Below are 12206 nucleotides of genomic sequence, written 5' to 3'. Positions count from 1 at the left end.
GGGCCCACACCCACCCAGAGGGGCCTCAGGTGATTGCCACGGTAAATCTGCTTCTGAAAGGCCACAGCCATCGAAAACCCTACGGGACCATTCTCCTCTGTGCTCATGGAATTGCCACGCATCGGAGTTTCCCTCCGGACAACTGGTTTTGTCTCATTTTGGATGAGACACTATTCACTGGCTGAAAGGACCGAGGGCCTGAGCTGGAATGGTGGGAACAAGGTAGGGGAGCGAATGTAGAGCAGAGAGCCAAGACGACTTCCGGTTTGACTGCCAATTTGTGGGGGAGAGGGCATGCAAACGGATTCATGAACTCGGCCTGATTCCAACTCATAGTAACAGAGTCGAACTGCCCCTGTGGGTTTCTGAGACTAACTCTTTATGGGAGTAGAAAGCCTCATCTTTCTCCCTCAGAGGAGAGGTGGTTTTGAACTGCTGACCTTGGGGTTACCCATGTGTAACTGCCAAAGCTTCTATGAACTTGGGCCAAAAGAGCAAACCAAACTCACTGCCACTGAGTGGATGCTGAGTCCTAGTTACCTGAGAGGACAAGGTAGGGCTGTCCCCATGAGTTTCAGAGACTGTACCTCTATGGGAGTAGAAAGCTCGCTTTTCCCCCTTGGAGGAGCTTGTGGTTTCAAACCGCTGACCTTGCAGTTAGCAGCCTCATGTGTAACCACTAAATCACCAGAATTTAAATTCTTCAGCTTGGGCGTTTTGGAGAAAACGTCTAGTGCTTCTTGCTTGGCTAAAAGAAACAGCTTGGGCTAGAAGAACCCTTCTTGCTTGGCTAAAAGAAACAGCTTGGGCTAGACGCCCCCCGCCCCTCCCCCCAAAGGCATGCCCAGATAGAGAGAAGGACATGGTCAGCATCACCTTATGTGTACTGTATGGGATTGGGTACATTACACATATAAGCCTGTGGAGTTCCTGTGAGGTAAAAGATTTGAATGCACTTGGGAACTAATAGAAAGACTGGGAGTTCGAATCCACCCAGCAGCAGCTTGGAAAAAACACACTTCTGGAAGATAGCCACAGTTAACCCTACAGAACACGATTCTATTCTAAGACGCACAAGCTTGAGATGAGCCAAAGCTGACTTGATGGGAACAGGTTTTATTATGCCTGGATGTATAAATCTAGACTGGTTTTGTTTCTCTCTCCAAAATTTTGAAGGGATGCTCTAAGTTCTGCCTTCCTCCCGCAGGGTGGTGAATGGGTTTGAACCTCCAACCTTCCGGTCAGCAGCCCAACGCTTAGCCCACTGAGCGTGGGTCACCAAAAGCCCTTCAGGAGCAGTTGTACTCTGTAACACATGGGGCCACCGCCAGTCCAGGGCGACCTCAGTGGCAGTTAACAACAACAATGAGTTTCCATCAGAAGGGTGGGCATGGCTCGAGGTCTGGAGATAGGGTGGGCAAGGCTTCTTGGCAGGAGGACGGACAGACGGACGTGGGTCTGCTTGGGAAATGTCCTGGGTTTCTTTTTTCTTTGGCATTATTTCTCTTGGAGCCACTGGGAGGGGAGAAGGGGAAGCGAGTGGTAAATTCCATGCAAGAATTAGGCATTCCCAGCCCTGGAAGATGCCAGAGACAGCCAGGAGTGCCCTACCAGGAGACCTTCCTCACCAGCATGTTTCGGGCATTGTGTGGCATTCCCTGACTGTGCTCACTGCAGCACTGGGTCAGTTGGAGGTCAGGGAGGCTGGGAAGGGGGAGGCTGTGGGCTTAGAGGCGGAACAAGCAGTTCCACCAACCTGTGGGAGATCTTGCAGGGAGCTTTCCGGGCTTGAAAAACACAGCGCAACACATTTTGGGCCTTTTCTTTATGAAATTATCAGAGGATAGTTAACAGGTTGCATCAGCAACAATACCACGGTTTGTTCAAAATGAAACAAAACACTATCAGAAAGCAGTTAAAAGAATTGCACATTAGGAGACTTAGGTCATTGCTGGCACGCTTGGGCTAAGCTTTGAATCCGTTCTCGTGTTTGCGAAAGGAATGCTTGGTCCAACAGAAAATATCTAATTATGTGGGGACGTGGAGAGTGCCGCAGAGCCTCTGTCTCCCTCCCTCCTCCTCACCCCTGCTTCCACAGGTTAATGATGGGGCCCTGGGGGATTTACTGCTTCCTCCCAGCTCCTCTCTGCAGCTGGAATGGAAGCTTGTTTCTCCAGCTGTCTAACCTTTAGTTTTATCTGCCTCTTGTTGACCTCTTAGTTTTATAATGAGTCCGTTTATTTGCGCGTGCAAATTGAGTTTCTTCGAAATAGAACCGAGCTAGAAAGTGCATAGTGTTCTGATTGTTTGCCCTTCCGAAGAAGACGCTGTGAGGACCGGTTTGCAGGCCCAGGACACTGCCTGGCCGCTCCCACCATGACGGTCGTTGGCTTCTTTTAATACCGTGTAGTAAAGTCTGGTGGGCAGAAAATACTGTCTCTCTCATCGGAGGTAGAAATATTTGCAAGGTTTACAAGCTAATTACTTCCAGATTCCCTGGGAGTTCTGAGAATTTGCTTAGCAACTGGACTGACCAGTCTCTCCGCCCCTCCTTGTCACACCCCCCCCCTCCCCGCCCCGCAAACATTACCGCACTTACTGCTGGGAACGCTGGGACCATTTGGGGAGCTGAACAGGATTTAAACATTTGGTGGAAAGGGTGCCAGTCTTTTCCTCGATGGGACCTGAGCCTGTAAGCCAGCCCGACAAAACGAGGGAGAACAAGCCAAAAAAAACCTTTTGAAGAAACAACACAGGCAGTAGGAAATAATGCTGGTCAGGGCTTGCTTTCCTGGCTCGGGCCTCATTCCAACCTGTTGCAACCAGCTCCGCAGTGTCTGCAGGGACACCCTGGTGCAGGGGCCCCCGCAGAGGAAAGGAACTTTTACATTTCTGTTTGGCTGGGCGCCTTGCCAGGAGCGAAGTTCAAAGTGCAGTTTCCAGTAATTTGCTGGGACTTCTCTGTGGGTTTGATAGGCCAGGACAGAAGCATGCAAGTCGAAGTAATATTTCCTGATTTCTGTCATTTCTTAAGAAGAGAAGGAAGGTTGCTGAGGGCCAAGGGGGAGGGCGGCTGGAGAAGTCATTTTTCGGGGTTTTAGAGCAGGCCGTGCCTCTCCCGACTCCCTTGCCCGCTGCCAGACCCCCTTCTGGGCCGCCCTGGGGGTGGGATCGCAGGGCTTTCTCACCAGAGCAAGCCGAGGTGCCCAGGGGGAGCAGCCAGGGAAAGCCCCGTTGATTTACTGCGTGCTAGCGTTATTTGCAGCTATAAAGTTGTCGAGTAATAGCAATATGTTCTTGTTGTCTCATATCTGTGGGATGAAAGTGAACATTTTTATAATCCTCGCCTCCTCACCGCGTCGGGTTCCCTGGCCTGGCACACATGGACTTGATTAAAGGGAGACAAGAGATCCACAGAGAAGTCAGATTTTTACACTTCTCTCCCCTCGTCCCTCATCTCCCCCTCTGACCAGCCTGTTGAGGACAGCGCCCGCGTTCGTGTCCTTCCCTCTTGTTTCTTCTCCCCCTCAGCATCTCTTGGAGGGCTTGGCATATATTGGTTCTGAATGAAACCTTATTCAAGAAGGGGTGATGATGGGTGGCCAGGCGCCCTGGTACTATAGTGGGTTAAACACTGGGCTGCTCCCCTCAAGGTCAGCAGTTCCAGACAGCTAGCCACTCTGCGGGAGATAAAAATGAGGCTTTCTACTCCGGTAAAGATGTACAACCTCACAACCCCCCAGGGACCGATCCCCTCTACTCTTTGGGGTTGCAGTGTGTTGCATTGCTTGATGCAGATGTGTGGGATAGACCAATGTTATGTTGTTGTTAGGGGCCAACGTCTGCTCATAGCAACTCCACGTGTCCGTAGGGCTTTCCCCGCTGAGATCCTTATGGGAACAATCATGAGGTCTGTCTCTTGACGAACCGCTGTGGGGTTCAAACCACCAAGCTTCGGCTTAACAACGGAGAGTTTAACCACAGAGCTACCAAACTCACTGACATTGAGTCAATGCAGATTCATGGAGACCATCGCCCTTTACAAGGCTAGAAAGCTGAGTCTCACAAAGAGCTTGTGCTGGGTTTGAACTGTTACCCCTGTGCATCGGAGCCCAACCTATAACCACTACACATAGAGCCACCAAGCTTCCTGCTTTGCAGTAGAGGTGCCTAGAAACTGATTCGATTCCAAGCTACTTCGTGCAACAAAGAATCCTGGCCTGAATGCTTTGTTTTTTTCTTTCCGTTTTCTTTCTACTCTGGTCCCTGTATCGGTCACTCTGTGCATGGAAAGGAACCAGTTGAGTTCTGAACGTATAAGAAACGGAGGACAGGAGCGAGGAGCCGCGGGAAGCAGAGCTGAGAGCCGCAAGGCCCTGTAATAGCAATCACTTGGCTCATGGGAATCCCTGGCTGGCGGAAATGGTTCAACCCTGGCTTATGCAGGAAAAGATCGGCAGCACAGAAGCTCAGCAGAAAGGACTCTGTTAGCTAGAACATGCTATGTATGGAGCAGAGTTCTAAGATGAACATATGGGGGTCACTGTGAGTCAGAAGCAACTGGATGGTTACTGCTTTTCTTTAATCACCTGGCACAAACATCCTGATAGGCAAGAAAACAGAATCAAGCCACCCCTTAGAAAGTAGAAAAGGGAGTGGGCAGAAGAGCCGGGAAACAGGCCTGTGGGCTATTTCCTTCTTCCCCCTACAAAGTTCCTTCCTTTACTTCCTTAGGAACTCCAACAACACCCTTCTATTCACTTGCTAATTTTCCTCTGAAAGGCCAACTTTCTGTGCTGCTTTTCCTCCCTCCTGGAAACTTGAATTACAGCAATTTAACTTATAACATAATTCTACTGCAATAAAGCAATTTGGGGTGGGAGAAGGAGCTTGCTGATGGTGCAGGAGTGGGTGTGTGGTGGGAGTAGGGAGCAGGGAATTCACTGTAAAGGAATCTCTCTCCATTCACTTAAGAAATGCTTCTAGATAGCCACGTTGCTGTGAAATGTTATTTAAACACTTTTATTAGGCAATTGGTGCTACTTGAAACCATCTACACTTAAGTATCTATTTAATTGCCAAAAAGAACTGGTTAGAGGTTTCAGAAACAAACCAGATTAATAAGCTCTGATGATACTTTTCCTGAAATTTCCATTGCTGCCTGACATTTCTAGTGTCCATTAATGCATTTTCAGTATCTGTTACAATTTTAAAAATGTTTTAAAGTTAAGAAATGTTTCAGTCTTTCTTTTTTGTTGCAGCTAGGTTATGTTTTTCTTCTTTTTTTGGGAACTTATAGCAGCAACCTTTGCTTTAGGGTACCAAAGACACCCCAATTTCTAAGCTCGAATAGACCCTAGGACAGAGGAGAACTACCCAATAGGGTTTTTGAGGCAGAAGTCTGGTGGCACAGGGGTTAGAGCAGGGGCTGCGTATCTAAAGGCCGGCAGGTTTTGCCCAGCAGGTGCCCGGAGAGGAAAGTGCGTCAGCCTGCTTTCTGAAAGGGCTGTAGCCTGGGCAACCCTACGAGGCGGGGCTGCTTTGGTCTATAGAGTTGGTATCAGTTGAACTGCCTTTTGGGGAATCAAAATATTTCTGGGGAGCCCGGGTGGCCTAGTGGGCTATGCGTGGGGCTGCTAACACAAGGTCAGCAGTTAGAAACCAGTGGGGCTCTCTACTCTTACGGTCTCAGAAACCCACACGCCTCTGTCCTGCAGCTCTATCCGTTGGAATCAATTTGGGTGGTTGTGAGGTTGGGATTTTTTTGGTTTTTTAATCTTTATGGATTACTTTTTTAAAAAGCTTTAAACCATCTTTACGGAAAGGAACTCTGGGGGTGTAGTGAGTTAGGTGTTGGGCCGCTGACTGCAGAGTCAGCAGTGTGAGCACACCCGCCCTTCTAAGGGAGAGCAATGAGCTGATTTCCTCCCATAGTGATTTGCTGTCTGGAGAATTGTAGGGAGCAGCTCTCCTCTGTCCTGCAGGGTCGCTATGATTTGGCTACATGGAAGTGGGCTTGCATTTAGGTTTTAATTTTGACAAAGTGCATCACCACATCCTTCTCCTGAGTTGTTTTGAGCTGGTGGTTTTTCCCTGCCTTTCAGACAGCAGCCCGATGCTCAACCACCGCGCCACCAGGGCCCCTTCAGTAACAATGGGAATAAAAGGTGACTCATTGTCAGCGAAACCAAGAAGCAGCCAACTCGCTAGGCAAACCCGAAAGAAGAGCCTTTCAGAGACAGGCACAAATGGAATAATTCTCCTTGTCAAACGGCTGCCCACATTACGGTGAAGTGAAATGGGCAATGCAGACTCTTGAATAAAATAGACACTTGTTTTCTCATCATCAGACATCGATCATTCAAGGCAGGGTATGAATTTTTCAGAGCTACTTCTCTGTTCAAAAGAAGAACGGCGTTGGTAAATGACACTAGCCTTAAAAATGGTTCCAAGCAGGTGCCCCTTCCTTCTCCATGCCTACGTGGGCTGGTGACCAGGGACATAACTCTATGACACCAGGCTTCTTCTATCTGTAATCGTAGGCATTTGGCCTTTATGGAGATAACATTGGCAGTTTCATAGAGTTATGAGGATCCTGAAGCTCCATGACCTTTATAATTTATAATCTCCAGGAAGCCTAGCACCCTGAAATACCAGCTTATGCGTGGGAACAAGCCCCCAGTATCGTGCATCACTGGGCGCCTCGTGTTTTGTTGTTCTTCACACATCCTAGTGAATGCAGCCAGTGAACGCTTGATAAGCGATCAACATTTGCTTCCTGTGAAAGCCCGGCCTGCAAAGAATGTCAGGATTTCCTAGGTAGTGCAAATGATTAACTAACCCAACTGCCAACCATAAGGGTTGGAAGTTTAAGTTTAAGGCACCTCTGAGGAGCCCTGGTTGTATAATAGTTATGAGTCGGGCTGCTAGCCTCAAGGTCAGCAGTTCGAAATCACAATTTGGCTCCAAGGGAAACGGACTGTGCTTTCCAATCCCTTGAAGAGGGACAGTCGTGGAAACTCGCAGGGCAGTTCTGGCCTGCCCTCTTGGGTTGCTTCGACTTGATGGCAGCGAGTCTGGGAGGGCGTGCTCCGTATGTGAAATCTGGCCCCAAAACATGAAACCCAAGCTCTCTGCCACTGAGTTGATGCCAACTCATACCAACTCTATAAGAGTAGAAAGCCCGTCTTTCTCCCACAGAGCGGCCGGCTGCCTGACCTCATGGCGTAGTGGACACTGAATAGAGATAATCAAAGAAATGATTCATTTGAATGATGATATTGAGGAAGACTATCGACTATACCATCTTCTGTCAAAGAACAAACACATGTGGCTGTGAAGAAGTACAGCCTCAGCAACAAGGGTGGCAGGACTTTGTCTCATGTACTTTAGACATGCTTTGAGGGCGGTGGGTATCAGCCCTAAGGGGAAGGACATCGTGCGTGGTCTAGAAGAGAGTCAGCCAGAGAGAGGCCGAGGGATGGGGTCGTTTGACACGGTGGTTATAATGATGGACTCGTAGAGCAACAAGCGTGAGACGCATAGGACAGGGTCGTTTTTGATCTGTTGCTCTAAGTTGCTTTGTTCTGTTACGAAAAGTTTTTGTTCTCCTTGCTGTAAGTTGCAATCAACTGGCTGGCATCTAATAGCAGCAGACATAGCTCGAAGAAAGCCTGGTGACCGACTATTGAAAAAGACGCCGTTGAAGCCCTGTGGCCCCCGGTTCCACTCTGACCCGCGTCAAGATACCCTGAGCTGGAATAAGACTCAGAGGCAACTGAAAAAACAAAACAAAGCAAACCATAGGAGGGTTTGGCAATGAAGCCTACAAAAACGAAAGGCGTTTGCCAGAAATGTTTTTCATAAGAATAACAGTCCTGTCTTTTTTAACTTCATTAACCTATTAAGAATCCTAACGGAAAAAAAAGAGTACCCTAAAGAGCTGTGTAGATGGATCGAATTTTTAAACATAAACTTTATAGCGAGTGTTATATAGTCTGGTGATACCTGAGATTTTGGGAAATTGCATGTTAAATGACCCACTTGGGGCTATACATTCAGTTTCTCTCTTTTGCTATGCCTAGGATGTCTTGGGAAACATTTAAAGTATTCTCATGCTGGAAGACTTACTGGTCGCTTATGACTAGTTTGCTGTCATAAGCCCCGGACATGTAAATGAATCGCAGGGAAGAAAATCTTAGAAATAGCATCGCTAAACTACAGGGATGGTACATCAGTGACTAGGCGTGCTTTAGTGAGGAAAGAAAATCAGAAATTAAAAGCCTGAAGCGGCCCTTATTCGTATTCAGAAGCATTCCTCACTGTGGTAGACGTGTGGGACGGGTGTGCTGCAGGTGTGGGTGGGGCTCTTTGGTTCTCAGTGGCGCTTATTCTGCCAAGGAAGGCCAGACTCTTCCCAAGCACCCCTTTCTTCTCCACCCGACACCCAGCGCTTCTTTCTGGAGCGCACTGCTTTCTGCCGAAGCAGTTTCCTGAAGCCAGCATGACAAATGGTGAGGAAGGAGAAAGGAAGTGTAATAAATGCCTTCTCTCTTTTTAAAATATATATTAGCTCGCTTAATCCTGCTAGCACCCTCGAGACTCGAGAGTGAGGTATTCATAAACCGTATTTTGCAGATGAAGCTCAGAAATATGAGGGAGCTTGCACTAGGTGACACAGCGAGGAACTAGAAGACTTCACATCCAGGTTGGTGCAGCTGTGGGGACAGGCCCTTGCTGCCCTTGTCCCTGCAGTTTCCATTCAGCTGGGATGGGGCCCATTTGTGGTTGAGTGAAGGGAGTCTCCTTACCTTGTCCCTCTTCCCCTAAGTGTCTGGCTACATTGTTTTCATTGATAGTGGCTTTTCCTGAAACATGTGGTTAAATTAAGGCAAAGAGCATCAGATTTTTTTTTTCTATGTATGGTGGCACCGTGGAAGAAGCACTGGGCTGCTACCAGCAAGATTGGCAGTTGAGACCCACCAGCTGTTCCACAGGAGAAAGACGGGGTTATCTGGGTCTGGAAGGATGTACAGTCTCGGATGCTCTGAGGAGCTCTACTCTAGCTGCTGGTGTCACTGTGAGTCAGAATCAACCGTCTGGCTTGTTTCTGGGGGCTGTACATGCTCAAGTTCAAGGGTCATGCTTGTAGTTCATGCATTTTCAGCCAACCTACTCTATGAATACCTCTCAATTTATTTACTCTTCCCCCCCCCAAAAAAATAATTCCCAGGCATCTTAGTCAAAGGGCTACACATTTAAACTATAATTAAAATTTTCTCACAGTATTATCTTTGTGAAAACTTCCAACTCGATATCCTCTCCTCCACCCCCAGACTGTGTCATATCACCATTACCTATGGACTGTGGGCTGAAATAGCAACTCATTACGATGTCTGTATTAACAGCCTAAACACCCTGGTCTCCTTCCAGGATCCCCATATCTATTACTGTGAAAGCATGTAACTTTAAAAACTCCAAGGGTTTTCCCAAGCCAATTCTCTAATCACTGGCATATATTTCAGTCCGTTATAGGAAGGAAACTGGGGAGGATGGCTAAAGTTAGGAATACGATCAAATTTCAAGAGAGAGGAAAGAGGTTAGGAGTGGGATTCTTTTTGCCAGTGCCTACGCTTGGGAAGCCCGGTTTAAATGAAACCCTGCTTGTTCCATGTGTGCAGAAACCATCCAGACCTTTAAAGAGAGAGGTTCAGTTTTAGACATGGACGCTGTCATCCTCTCTCTCTGGATGTCCCCCCTCCAACAGGGCGTTCTGCAGAAAAGGGGTGGCCAGAGGCCAGTGATCTGGTAAGAGCAGGAGACTAGGCTCCTGTCTGTAGCTTCAGCGGGGTGGAGGTCATTCCGTTGCAACTTCTCCCATGCGATATCTGCTGCATATTTATGAGCCCAATTTATAATGGCCGTCTCCAAGAGCCTGTGATAACCAGACAGGCTTATCCACAAGAGAAGGGATGTGGTGGGAAACACTAGCTCCATAGGATATGGATGGCAGACTCCGTGGTATTCATTTTATTGCTACTCCTGAACATTCCTCACTCCTTCCCAGTATTGCTTTTTCATGTTTATCAAGATTGTTCTTTGGAAGAGAATCTTTTCAACTTATTAGGCTGGTTTTCTTGCTATTAAAGAAAAACCTCAATTGGCAACAAGTCTATTAATCTTCCACAGGTTGTCTTAAAAACTCTGATAGAAGACAGCCCTCCACCTCACCAACACACCTACACAAGAAAAGCTTCCTTTGAGAGTGTTCAGTGAACTGCAACAGCTTGACTTCGTAGACAGACAGAGAGACAGACAGACACACAGACCTACCTACATGAGAGGAAAAAACCCCTTCCTTTGAAAGGGATCAGCACGATGCAGTTTTTTATCTCTTAGGAATCACCACATGCACATACGCACAATTACGTTTAAAGTACATAAAATGATGCTACTCATATGCACATTATAGCTGATGTACACTTACAGTGTCAGATGTGAAATAGGTCTGAAAAAGGACTCCACTAAGTTTTCTTAGTAAGTGAAAACAAATAGGGAGACCAGAAAGTCGCTCTCCTTTACATCCCTCTTTATATTGGTAGTAGAAATGAGAATGATTGGGACTATATTTTATGAAAGCAAAGTAGTAATGATGATTAAAATTTAAAATACACATATTGTTCAACTGGACAATTTAGCCCTGTGAAATCTATTCCACGCAAAAATCCACTACAGCCTTCCCCAAGTGGCTCAGTGATAGTGAGGTTCGTGTCCACGTGGCAGGGCCAGGATGCCCCGTGCTTTGCAGTTGAGGCCTTCCCCTGGATGTGATCAAGCCGACTGAAATCAACTCTATGATGCGATCTGCTGTGAGCAGCCAAGAACTCGTGGAAAGAGCTACATGTAGGGCCTCCCCGTGATCAGTTCACAGCCCTGATGCAATTGGAAGGAAGTTTCAAACTGGGGTTGTGGCCTACTCCCACGTAAATTGACACTGTGGGGAAACTAGACTTCCTGCTGGTCTGGATCCTGCGTCTGGCTCATTGACCCTCTGGCCCTGGGAGTTATCAGCAATCTGGTGTATTGACCTTGGGTTTATTAGACTCAGGAGCCATGAACTTGATTTGCTGACTTTGGTTTCATCCACCCCTGCCCCCATCAACCTGCTGTCTTCTTGCTTCCTGGTTTGTCAGCCTTGGCGGCTAGGCAAGTCAGAAAATGCCTCGAGTTTAACATTGGCCCATCAACTTAAACCAGAATGTACTTAACCACTTCTACAACTTTGCGAACCAATTTCTTCATATAAATTCCCACGACACTCCCCCTCTACACAAGGTAGTACCTGCCCCCCACCCCCTGCCCAATTGGATGTCCTGTGATGTGAGGGAGATAGTGCATCCGGAGTTCATTCCACCTGGTCAGACTGTTAATCAAACTTTCTATTTAGAGGTTTTGAAAAGATTGTGTAACAGTGTGTGACAAAAAAGACCTGATTTGTGACAGACGGGGGACTGGTTTTGCCACCATGACAATGTACCTGCTCAAGCAGCCATCTCAGTGCGCCAGTTTTTTTTTTGGCAAAAAACCGTATACATCTCTTGCCCCACACACCTGACCTTGCCCATGCAACTTGTTTTATTTCTGCAAAAGACGAGGGACATGAAAAGACAGCAGTTTGATGACATAGAAGAGGTGAAGAAAACAACAAGGGAGATACTGCCAGCCATCCAAACAGATGAGTTTGAAAAATGTTTCCAAGAATGGAAGCGCAGAATGGACTTTTAAGTGTAATGGAGAGTACTTTGAAGGCAATGTTTGTTTTGTAAAAAAATTCCAATACATAGCTTTGAAATTCCAGGGTGTTTTTTTTGGTGGAACACCCCTCGTATGGATGTGTATGTATATATATAAAATGTCACTGGTTTTGCTTCTCTAGAGAACCTAGCATAACAGTCTTAAAAAATACATTGCTGTTGATTCTGACATCATATCCCTGCAAGTAAAACATGCCAACCCACTGCCATTGAGTTGATTCCGACTCAGTGGCTTTACTACACAGAGTAGAACTGTCTCTTTGGGTTTCTAGGGCTGTAAATCTTTTCCAGAAGCAAACTGCCGCATCTTCCTCCCTCAGAACAGCTGGTGGGTTCGAACTGTTGACCCTGGGGTTAGCAGTCCAACTCACTGCATCAGCAGTGGGTGCCACA

Source organism: Tenrec ecaudatus, chromosome 3, assembly GCF_050624435.1.
Source record: "Tenrec ecaudatus isolate mTenEca1 chromosome 3, mTenEca1.hap1, whole genome shotgun sequence".
NCBI classification, from domain to species: domain Eukaryota; kingdom Metazoa; phylum Chordata; class Mammalia; order Afrosoricida; family Tenrecidae; genus Tenrec; species Tenrec ecaudatus.
Note: the sequence above shows the minus strand (reverse complement) of the source record.